We start from the raw sequence: 12,816 nt of genomic DNA, 5'->3' as shown, positions 1-12,816 counted from the left end.
TAGGTTAGTTAGGTTTAATTAGTTCCAAGTTCTAGGCGACTGATGACCTCATAAGTTAAGTCACATAGTGCTCAGAGCCATTTGAACCATTTGAATTTTGTGCTACTGTTGCACCCTTTGTTTGTGGCTATCTGCATTACAATTCCTAGTTCTCGTTTGTAGTTTTATTTGTTGAATGGCACTGCATTATAATCTGTGGATCATAGGTCGAAGTGCTGCTTGCTGTTGTGCGTTTGGATGGTTCAAGGTTTGGTGTATGATTGTGTCAGCTGTTGTGGGTTTACAGTAAATTTCAAGTACGTGCTAGCTGTTTTGTTTTTTGGCTGTTATATCTCAAAACAGAAAGAAACAAAGTTAGCGTGACAACACTTACGTAAATTGATAAGAAAAGAGAAAGCAAGTAGACATACAGTTAACGACAGTTATCGCTCGCAGTTCTCGTAAGGTAACTCTGCAATTCATTCCAGACCAGTAGTGGTACCCCACAGCAGTTAGCTGACGAAGTATGAAAACTTCAAAATAAAAAGATAGTGACGAAAAAAGTTTTATAAGTGACAGTGCTACCTCTGGCCAATGATTAGAGGAGAGGAAACGCAGATTTAGGCTGGAAAAAAGAAGAACTCTAAATAATAAAATAAGTATCGTAAAAATCATGGCGTGAAGTCTTTCCTAATTTATAAATATCTCATATAAAACCAAAACTACACTATTCCAGATTAAATCAACCGAAGATGCCTAAATGTAAAAAAAGGCGATAAGCGCCTGTAACATAAATAAATATACACGGATTGCAACATGAAATGGGGTTTTCAATTTATAAATCGAATATCCACAGTTAAAGTTGTGACAGTGAACTACATTTTTAATTTGAACACGAATGCACACCCCTTTGTATGTAGTACATGTACATAACGTGACTGAATCTACCAGTGGTGCATTATTACAAAAATCGATAAACTATGTTTCCGCAAATATCAGGAAATGCTTCTATGAAATTGGCCTTGCGTTAAACTTTAGAAAGAAATGACCCGTCTATTTCCAGATCGTAGTAATGTTGTATTTCAACAAGAATGAATAAAAATGATGAAAGGTGAAAGTATTAGGAGATCATATTGACAGAAATGCGAGTGGAAATTTTTACAGAGAACCTGTCAAAACATTTAAATTCACATACTGTTCTGACTGTACGCTGCAAGCTAGAATGTGGCGTGTGATGATGGATACATTTTTTTGCTATGTTCGAGTTCTGTCGTGTTTAATGGCATTGGATGTATATATCAAGCGGCCAGTACCTTATCACACAAGTAGCACATATGACAGTTAAAACTGTGGTGTCACCGCCAGACACCACACTTGCTAGGTGGTAGCTTAAATCGGCCGCGGTTCACTTAGTACATGTCGGACCCGCGTGTCGCCACTGTGTGATCGCAGACCGAGCGCCACCACAAGGCAGGTCTCGAGATACGATATAGCACTCGCCCCAGTTGTACGACGACTTTGCTAGCGACTACACTGACGAAGCCTTTCTCTCATTTGCCGAGAGACCGTTAGAATAGCCTTCAGCTAAGTCCATGGCTACGACCTAGCAAGGCGCCATTAGCCTCACATAGTTTGATAGTTATCGTATGAAATGTCTCATCCAGAATGTTGTAAACCACAAGGATAAATAAAAGTTAAGTATTCGAGGAGCTGCATACTTTTCTTATGAGAATTCACTACTTATCCTGTTCCAGAATTCACGCCCGTCTGCGTTAGATTTCGGCCTCCTCTATCTACAAGGTGTTGGCACATATATCAACACATCATTGGCGACGATTTAACGGAAAGGGTTTTGTTCTTTCTAATTGCTTACATTTACTCGTGTCATGGCTTCGCCACAATCTACAGATGTACTGTCCGAATTTTATCGCTTGCAGAATCAGCAGACGCAGGCGTTATTGGATGCCCTTGAACAGCTCGTCCAGGGTCAACGTGCACTGCACAACGATGCGGCAGCCGCCGCTTCTCCGCTACCGCAGCCACAACATGCAGTTGCACCGCAGTTTCGCAGTTTTGATGCGACCCAGGAGAGCTGGACGGAATGGTCCCGCCAGTTTGGATTTCATCTCGCCGCCTACAGAATTCAAGGTAACGAGCGGCAGCCTCACTTATTGTCTTGTGTCGGCGTGCAAACGTACCGTGTGATAGTGAAATTGTTGCCCCGACGCGACGTAGCAACTCTGTCATACGAAGAAATTTTGTCGGCATTGGACGCCTATTTCCAAGAAACAGTGAATGTCGTTGCAAAAAGGTATACGTTCTTTCGTACAAAACGTACGGCCGGTCAAACTAATCGGGAGTGGGTTGCAACTTTACAAGGCCTTACTAGGGATTGTGCGTTTGAATGTGACTGTGGCCTTCCTTATTCAGATACTATGGCGCGTGATGCAATTGCACAGAACGTTTCTGATGTTCGTATATGGGAGCAAATTTTGAAACTAGTTAATCCCTCCCTTCAACAAGTGATAGACATCTTGGATAGGCAAGACACACTTGACTGTGCTCAGGAATCATTTGAAACTTCGCCAGCTGTGTGTCGCATTAACCGGCCCGCCGGGCGCGCTGCGAGGAACTGTAAACAGCCTTCGCGCACGTCCGCACAACCACGTGTCCCGCGAAAGCGAGCAAATGCAGTGCTGAAATCATGCCCGCGGTGTGCCACTAGACATTCGCGTGACAATTGCCCGTCACGCCAAGCTATTTGCTTTTTCTGTAATAAGAAAGGACATGTTCAAAGTGTTTGCCAGAAAAAGCTCAGATCAGACACTCTTAATCATTCCAGGCCTTTTGCTTCGCGCCGGAATCGAACCAAGGACACACAGGCTCGTGAACCTTCACCCATGGACATTCATGTAGTTAATTCCACTTCGTCCAGTGACACTGTCTCTGTGACTGTGATCGTCCCACACAAAGTGTGCGTCGACGTCGCCGGAAATCACGTCAATTAGCAAGTGATTCTGTACCGGTGTCTGTTCCAATTGCACAAAACAGTCGCTCTTGTCGTCAGCAGGACAATAAACTTTTTGTAGATTTGGACTTTAATGGCAAGGTCATACCATTCCAGCTCGATACCGGAGCTGCAGTTTCATTGCTCAATCATGACACGTACAAACAACTGGGCAAACCTCCGTTGCGTGCCGCAAATGTTCAGTTAAAAAGTTATTCAGGACAGGAGATCCCTGTGTTAGGACAGTGCACCCTTCTTGCCACATACAAGGGACAAACAAAACTTGTGTCATTTTACGTTCTTCGTTCTTCTACTGCAGTGAACTTGTTTGGTTTAGATTTATTTCAATTGTTTAACATGTCTATTGTAAATCAGACTGTGCCTTCAGACAGTGTTTCTCGTCTATGTGAAGAATTTGCAGACATTTTTGCACCGGGTCTTGGTTGCGCTAAGAATTATGAAGCACATTTGGAACTGAAAGTCAACACGCAACCGAAATTTTTCAGAGCGCGCAATGTTCCCTACGCATTGCGTGATGAGGTCGCAAGAACATTACACGATTTAAAATCACAAGGTGTAATTGAACGTGTGCAAGCTTCTCTCTGGGCCTCACCCTTAGTAATTTTGCCAAAACCTTCCGGAAAACTGAGACTTTGTGTGGACTTCAAGGCAACAGTGAATCCACAACTCGTGATCGCAACTTATCCTTTACCCCGCCCGTAAGATCTTTTTGATAAACTGTGCCCGGGTAAATACTTTTCCAAGTTGGACCTAGCAGATGCGTACTTGCAAATCCCAGTGGACGCCGAATCCCAGCGCGTCTTGGTGGTTAACACGCATCTTGGTTTGTACCGCTTCAAAAGACTGCCATTCGGGTGTGCATCCGCCCCTGCATTGTTTCAGCAATACTTACAAACTGTTTGTCCGTCGGTCCCTACTGCTGCGAACTATCTGGACGATATTGTGATCTCCGGAAAGACAGTCGACGAGCATTTAGCACACCTACGTACATTATTTCAGGTATTGCGACAAAATGGTCTTCGCTTGCGGAAGGACAAATGTGTGTTTTTTGCTCGTGACTTACCATACCTGGGACATGTCATCAATGCCCAAGGCATACATCCGAGTCCAGAGCACCTCCGTGCCATACAAGATTTGCCTTCACCACAAAATGTGAAGCAGCTACAGAGTGTGTTGGGTAAAATTAGCTATTATCATCGCTTTCTGCGCAATGCCTCTTCTCTTTCAGCTCCGCTTCATAGCTTACGCCGTAAGGGTGTTCCGTTCGTCTGGACAACGGGATGCGAACGCGCCTTTCGCCAGTTGAAATCGGCGTTGCTTTCTAATACTTGCCTTACGCCATTCGATCCCCAGAAACCCCTTTTGTTGATGGTAGATGCATCGGATTTCGGGATCGGTGCTGTGCTTGCGCACAAAGTTGGCTCGCATGATCGCCCTATTGCCTTTGCGTCAAAATTGCTCTCGTCTGCGCAAAGAAATTATTCACAGATAGAGAAAGAAGCTTTGGCTCTCGTGTTTGGTGTTACTAAGTTCCATGATTTCTTGTATGGTCGTCGCTTTACCATCATCACAGACCACAAACCTTTGACGTCGCTTTTTCATCCGAACAAGCCTGTACCTCCGCGTACAGCGCAGAAATTCATTCGCTGGTCTATTTTCCTCTCGCAGTACTGCTACGATATCTTGTATCGGTCCACTGCTAAGCACGGAAACGCCGATGCGTTGTCCCGTTTGCCTGTTGCTGAGGATAAAGCATTCGATTCTTCCGAACTTGCTTGCATGTTCATTGATTCGGAAACCGATGAAGTGGTCGCCTCGTTTCCGATTGATTTTCGTCGTGTAGCTACAGCCACAGCTGCTGACCCTGTCCTTGCTACCGTTTTGCGTTTTGTTTCTACGCAATGGCCCTTGTCAAAGTCACAGATCGAGGATCCGTTGGTTCGCCGATTTTTTGCTCACAAGGAGAGACTTTTTGTTCGACGTGGTGTTTTGTTGTTGCGTTCTGATAATGATCAGTCCAGAGTCGTGGTCCCGCGTTCGTTACATTCCTCTGTTTTACGGCTTCTTCACCAGGGACATTGGGGTATAGTGCGAACGAAACAACTTGCTCGTCAGCACTGTACTTGGTTCGGAATCGATGCTGCGATAACGAATATGTGTTCTTCTTGCATGGCGTGTGCCGGACAACAATCCGCACCGCTGCGGAAAGACTTTGCATGGCCAAAAGCCACTTCCCCTTGGCAACGCTTGCACATCGATTTTGCTGGTCCATTCTGGAATGCTCGATGGTTGGTTCTGGTACACGCCTTCAGTAATTTTCCTTTTGTGGTCCGAATGTCTTCCACGACGTCCTCCGCCACCATCCAAGCGTTGTCTGCTATTTTTTGCATTGAAGCTCTTCCGCAGACTATTGTTTCCGACAATGGCCCACAATTCATGTCGGCAGAATTTGTCATTCTGCCAGGCCAATGGTATTCAACATCTGACATCCGCGCCGTTTTCGCCTCAGTCAAACGGTGCCGCTGAACGATTGGTCCGGACTTTCAAGTCACAGATGTTGAAGTTGAAAGAATCGCATTCTCGGGAGGACGCATTGTTGCTCTTTTTGTCTTCGTATCGCTCTCAGCCCCGAGATGGTCGCTCGCCGGCTGAGTTGCTCCACGGTCGTCCTCATCGAACCTTGATGTCTTTGCTGCATCCGCCGCATCAGGTTCCTGTGCAGCGGCAGACTCCTGCTTTTGCTTCAGGCGACGTTGTATTTTATCGCAACTATCGAGGTTCACGGCGTTGGCTCGCAGGGCGCATTCTTCGCTGCCTCGGCCGCGCGATGTATGTGGTTTTGGGGGCCTCTGGTGAGGTGCGTCGGCATCTCAATCAGCTGCGCTTCTGTCGTTGCACGGGTTCTGCCGCTCCCCGTCTGCTTTCAGCGACGGTGCCGTCCGGTCAGCGCCCTGGGGACCCATCTACTGGCTCGCCTCATCCCCAGGTGTTACCGACGATGCCTTCCATTTTGCCCCATGGCGACGCGCCGCCGCAGCCGCCGCAGCCGCCGCCGCCGCCGCCTGTTCTCCCGCCGGCGCCGCCTGCATTCGACGCTTCGCTGCAGCCGCCAAGCGCCTCTCTGGGTCACGCGCCGCCGATCGCTTCCCGTGACCAGCTGTCCTCCGCCATAGACCTCTTGCCCGCTCCGGACCACATGGCGTCTTCGCGCGTCGGGTACCCCGACGCAATGGAGGTCGACCCTTCGGCCCCTCCTGTCTCTTTACGGGCGCATGCACCGCATGTTGACGTGCACCCTGGACTAGGTTTTCAAGCGTTTCCTAGCTCCCCTCGGACCGAATGGCCGGGTGCGGGTGGCACAGCCTCGCCTGTTGTTAGGCTCCCCACCTCATCGCATACGTCAACATGGGGTCCTCCCCACGGCGGGCGGAAGCCTTATAACACGACCGTTCGCCGATTTGCGGGGGAGGAATGTGGTGTCACCGCCAGACACCACACTTGCTAGGTGGTAGCTTAAATCGGCCGCGGTTCATTTAGTACATGTAGGACGCGCGTGTCGCCACTGTGTGATCGCAGACCGAGCGCCACCACAAGGCAGGTCTCGAGATACGATATAGCACTCGCCCCAGTTGTACGACGACTTTGCTAGCGACTACACTGACGAAGCCTTTCTCTCATTTGCCGAGAGACCGTTAGAATAGCCTTCAGCTAAGTCCATGGCTACGACCTAGCAAGGCGCCATTAGCCTTACATACTTTGATAGTTATCGTATGAAATGTCTCATCCAGAATGTTGTAAACCACAAGGATAAATAAGTCAAGTATTCGAGGAGCTGCATACTTTTCTTATGAGAATTCACTACTTATCCTGTTCCAGAATTCACGCCCGTCTGCGTTAGATTTCGGCCTCCTCTATCTACAAGGTGTTGGCACATATACCAACACATCAAAAACATTGTTTAAACACAAATGGAGTATAGCAGGTGATAACAATAATAAAACGTTGTGGATCTAGCAACAAATATAATTATTTAGGATTATCGAGGAAAAAGGCTCAGAAGTGGTATTTTAACATAACGATTTAATTATATGATAAGATTAATAAGGCAAACATTAAGAAAGTATCGGATATCACACTATCGCCTAACAGTCTGCGAAATTTTACAAGAGTTATTCGTGGGAATACTTTTATCGACTTCTTAATTTTTTTATTCAATAGCAATAATCAAATATTCTTTAATGTGCCTATTGGTCGCTGATTTCTATGGATACGTTCACTGGCTCTAAAATTTCAGAGCTGTTTTTTTGACACCAGATCCAGTTCATTTCCTCTTGCACGGTTTGGGCCACCACTTGTTCGCTATCGTTTCAGAAAATACATTTGTCACAAAGTCATGACATTCTTTATCCTCGTCTGCCAGTTCATAGACGTCAGATCGAAATATGCTTCCATACTATGGCATGATCGGAGAATTATTACCTATTTCGAGAACACAGTAATCACCTAAATCACCTACACACACACACACACACACACACACACACACACACACACACACACACACACACACACACACACACAAACGCGCACACGCACGCACGCACGCACACAGGCATACTCACACAAAAATCCATGTAGTCATCTGTTTTTAAGTAGTTGGGTTAATTAATTATAACATATCTGTGTATTTATTCACCGATTAAATTTCTCTTGTCAATTTCCATTCAGCCGCGCTGAGTGGCCGCGCGGCGTGGGGGTCATGTCACTGGCAAGGCGGCCCCTCCCGCCGGAGGTTCGAGTCCTCCTCCTGGCATGGGTGTGTGTGTTGCTCTTAGTATAAGTTAGATTAAGTTAGTTTAAGTAGTATGTAAGTTTAGGGACCGATGGCTTCAGCAGTTTGGTCCCTTAGGAATTCACACACATCTGAACATTTTGAATTTCCATTCGTGTTTGGAAGTAATAACGATATTCACAAATATGATATTGGAAGAGAAAAAGGATCCAATTTTTAATTGGAAAGAGGTGAAGCACGAAGCTTTAAATCTCTTTGACAACCGTCTCATAGCACAACCATAAAACTCTTGAAATCTTCGAACATATGTACAGTACCTGATGCCAACAATAGTCTTTTCTCTTGGTAAAAGTTTTACACAATTAATATTGGACTCTTAAAATCGTATGTAACTAAAGGTAATCATACTTTTTGCCTCGCTCCCAGTATCCGGCAAAATGAAACCATAAACTGACTGTTCGATTACATTTCGTCTCAGATCTGACCTAGAGGTTTCCACGCAAGGACGCATTAAATTTATCGTTTTTGTCTACAGAATAAGTTCGTCAGAGGACTTGTCAAACAGCATTAACAAACTTACTTTTGTACCACTCTTCTAAAAAACTTTCTTGTGGAATATTGACATTCCGTAACTACATTGATTCTACTTGAGATTCTGTAGATACTGTATACTAATATTTATATTTCGTAGTCTTTATAAAGATTCATTTTCTCCGTTTTTTATCTGTTGACAGTATGAAGATAGCTAGTGGCTGGTCGAAACTTGTTTCAGCATCGTGAAATGTTCACGTAACTGTGCCATTTTACCTAAATCCGTAACGGCCCTTTTTCATTCTAACACTACACACGCAACACTTAATCTTGATACATAATATTGTGAATAAAATTACATATGCGCATCTATTGTAACTAGATCGACCAAAATATGAATGAAGCTGTATATTTTATACTGTCGCAGCAAAAGAATTGCTAATGAGAGAAGAATTCGTTAATATACTATAAACCTTCATTTGCCACATAGGAACTGAGAAAAAAAAATGTCCATTTCAGAAAATCAGCATTCGAAATTCTTGCTTAATTGTATCGAACGATCTTAAAGTCGAAGTAGGTGATCTCTACTTGGGCTCGCAATGCGAATCAGTAGTACAAACGAGAGAAGTTGATGGTAATAAGTTTCCGCCTGGTGCACGTTGCAAATTTCAGTGTTATTTGCATTTCTACCAGACAAAAAGTTGGTAATTCTAATGCAATGCAATAGGCTATTATACGCAAGTTCTTTGTGATATCTTCCGTGACCATTCTGAAACATTAAAAAAATCATATATACGTCCGGAATCAAATCCATAACACGATGATGTGTTTGTCATATGTAACAGTACGTTGAATATACGCAGAGAAAAAAAAAGCTTTACGCATCACGATCAAATATGGAATATCATCCACTGTGGTGGCGTGATCCGCTTTTGTTAATTTCCTTTTCCCCCCTCAGAACTACACTTACAAATACGCTTATATGTCAATCGTTCAGTTGAAGGAACTTACTTGTACCTCTGCAGCCCATGTTAGCGAAAGCTATCGCTACGCAGTGTTATGAGGAAACTGTGAGGACTTGACAACAGAATCTTATTCGTTTTATACGCGTCGTATATCTTATCGTCTCTGTAATCAATCTGGTAGTGTCAAATTTATACTTAAAATTATCCAAGGAACTCTGCATGACATATGTAGCGACCAGCTCTGTTATCAGATACCGTGCAACTCTCATCATTACCAATCAGTTACTGCTTATTGTTAGTTTATGAATGACACGTGTAGCAGTTGTGAATATTCCAGAATTCCTAAAGAGATGTCATTGCATTTCTTCACGTAGTATGTATTGATTAACGTCAGTTGTTCACGTTAATTTATCACTGAAGCAGAGAGGAGACAAGAGATTTTATGAAATGAAGTTTGGGATCAACTAGATTCTTATTGTTTATTGGAAAGTGTATCGAGCTTACATAAATGAATGTATGTGGCTCGACAAATCCGTATTCGTGGAGACATCTGCTCTTTAAATCTTTCGGTTGGTCTCCCACAGGTGCAGGAACATAGTTCCTTTGCAAGTTTTGAGTTCGATTTTGTTAGTGTGGCCACTGTACAGAGCTAAGAATATCGCCTGTGAAAAGTCTGAGGTTACTATGAGTCAACATTGTCTGCAAGGTCATTAATATAAAATATGAAGAGCAACACATTCCCTCGGCCCACCCGATGTCACTTCTACATTTGTCGATAGACAAAGTGATGTGTTCTCCCTACCAAACAACCATCAATCCAGTCATAAATTCCCCGTAATAACCTGTACGATCGTACTTTAACAAGCTTCGGTGTGATAGTGAGTCAAATGCCTTTCGGAAATCGAGAAATTCTGTATCTACCTGACTGCCTTGATTCTACGCTTTCATTATACCATGTGTTGCTACAACTGCCTCGTGGTCACTGATACCAGTTTCGATATGGACGTCGGGGAAAAATCGAAAGTAGGAAGATTTGGTTTAACGTTCCGTTGACATGGAGGTCATTAGAGACGGTTAGCATACGGAGGTCAGTGCTATTTGTTGCCATTAGTTCTAATATATTTCCATCATAAATGAGGATCCGGAAACATTGCTTTAGGTACTTTTCAGAGAAGACATTTCGTCATGTTTCACAGGATAACTTGTCACATTCACCACTAACAAAACCGTAATTATTACTATTAACCGTGGGATGCTAAAAGTCTTCTCAGACGATTACAGCATGATTCTGGAACTTAGGTACAAGCGAACTGAGGTTTCCTTTAAAGGTTCCAGATACACCAGGAGGTTAGACTGGTGGTCGATAGAAAGATCCAGTTACAGTTTCATGCCCATCCTTGATACTGACTAGGAACCATTCCCAGGCGTAAATAACCAATTTTGATGGGATGTAACGGGTATGTAGAGGGGTCAAGATAATACAGTGTGTATTGTTTCGTTTTTGTCCGATTTCACTCAGAGCGGGCAAAACATACCTCGAAAGGTAACTCGGTATATTAGGTTTAGAGGGAATATCTTCGAAACCATGGTACATAAAAAAGTGTTTCATGTACAAGTTGAAATGTCATTAACATCCTTGAAAACTGTATAATCAATTTTTGTAATAATCTGAAATTTTGCAAAATACCCCACCAACATTAATTAATTTTGGAAAATGGAAATTACTGTTACAAAATAAATTAAAGAAACTATTACGCCACATACATCCATACGGAATAAACCTGGTATCTGAAATACCAGTTTTGGAAAATAATCAGTACCCAATGTGCTGTGGAGTATTTTCAACATGTCTAATTAGAAAATCGAAATGTTGAATATTATTTTAATTATTTACTTTAATTACTTTTTGTTTTATGTGTTAAATTGTTATTTTACATTTTATGTTCATATTTTTTTTCTTTTAGTTTAGCGTTTAACATATGAGTAATTTGTTAATTGAAAATAATATGTAACTCATTACTAGGATACAAAATCGTTACAATAATGATAATCTGTCAATAAGTACTTAAAACATGACGTTTTATACGCCATGCACATAAAATGAACAAATTTTCTTACATAGAACGCACGACTGACCGTACAATATAAAACAAAATTCAGAAGGTTTTCAAATTGTAGTAGGCTACACTTTAAATATCCTGATTTGTGTCAGGCATACTTCAGTACACTGGAAAACCTTGACAAAGAGAACTGATTATGTGCTAGTCACTGCAGCTTGATTATATTGTTTCTCAAGTGGAGAGTGACATCATAATCATTCAGCAGAATTGGATCTAAAAACTTTCTTATGAAGTTCTTCCAATGTAGAATGCCGTATTGCTCCAACGGCTGTACATAGCCTGTTGAGCCTTTTGAGATCACCAGATGAACGAACTCCTCATCCTCAGTCATGATTCCCAAAAAAGTTTTCAAGGAAGTTAATTACATTTCAAATTTTATATGAAATACATTTTTATGTATCATGGTTTCGTGGCAGGTCACTTCAAACCAGCCACAAAACTTGTAACTAAAATAATAATAATAATAATAATAATAATAATAATAATAATAATAATAAGAAGAAGAAGAAGAAGAAGAAGAAGAAGAAGAAGAAGAAGAAGATTGTGGTTTGGAACAGTTGCTGGCTTCAGATAAACAACCCCAGGAAAGAGATAACAATAGGAACAAAATCTTTTAGTAACGAATGAGTTAGGAATGTATCAGCATATCTGTTTTCTATGTGGAGGACCTGGATTCAGTTCTCTGAACTGCCAGGGGTGTTTGGTTGGTGGGACTAGAAAAGGGTGCATTCAGCCTAGAGGGGCCAGTTGATGAGATGCCTGAGTGACAAGTAGTGGTTCCTCAATCTGGGAACTTTACAATGGTTGTGACATCAGTGTGCTGATCCCATGCCCCTCCAGACAACAGGCAAACGGTACCATGAGCAAGAGATTGACTCCATAGTCAATGAGCACTGTATGTCCTTTATATATATATATATATATATATATATATATATATATATGTGTGTGTGTGTGTGTGCCACTTGCCATTATGTAAACAGCATTGATAGTCCACACATCTCTTTATCCACCATCTCTTCCAGCACCATCTCTTTATCCATCTCTTTCTTGGCCATTTACCTGTCCATTTCCTCCTCCCAGCTATCTCCATCCTCTCCTCCACCACCGGCCAGAGAGGCCGAGCGATTCTAGGCGCTACAGTCTGGAACCACACGACCGCTACGGTCGCAGGTTCGAATCCTGCCTTGGGCATGGATGTGTGTGATGTCTTTAGGTTAGTTAGGTTTAAATAGTTCTAGGGGACTGATGACCTCAGAAGTTAAGTCCCATAGTGCTCAGAGCCAACTCCTCCCTCCTCTCTCATCATCTCCAGATCCCCTCTTCCACCACCTCCTCCTCCTGTGTCTCTCTGTATATCTCCTCATTCCCCCTCTCTTCTCATTCCCTCCTTCCAATTCT

The sequence above is a fragment of the Schistocerca serialis genome, chromosome 7, assembly GCF_023864345.2.
Source record: "Schistocerca serialis cubense isolate TAMUIC-IGC-003099 chromosome 7, iqSchSeri2.2, whole genome shotgun sequence".
In the NCBI taxonomy this organism is placed as follows: domain Eukaryota; kingdom Metazoa; phylum Arthropoda; class Insecta; order Orthoptera; family Acrididae; genus Schistocerca; species Schistocerca serialis.
The sequence above is the reverse complement of the archived record's forward strand: the minus strand, read 5'-3'. Positions refer to the sequence as shown.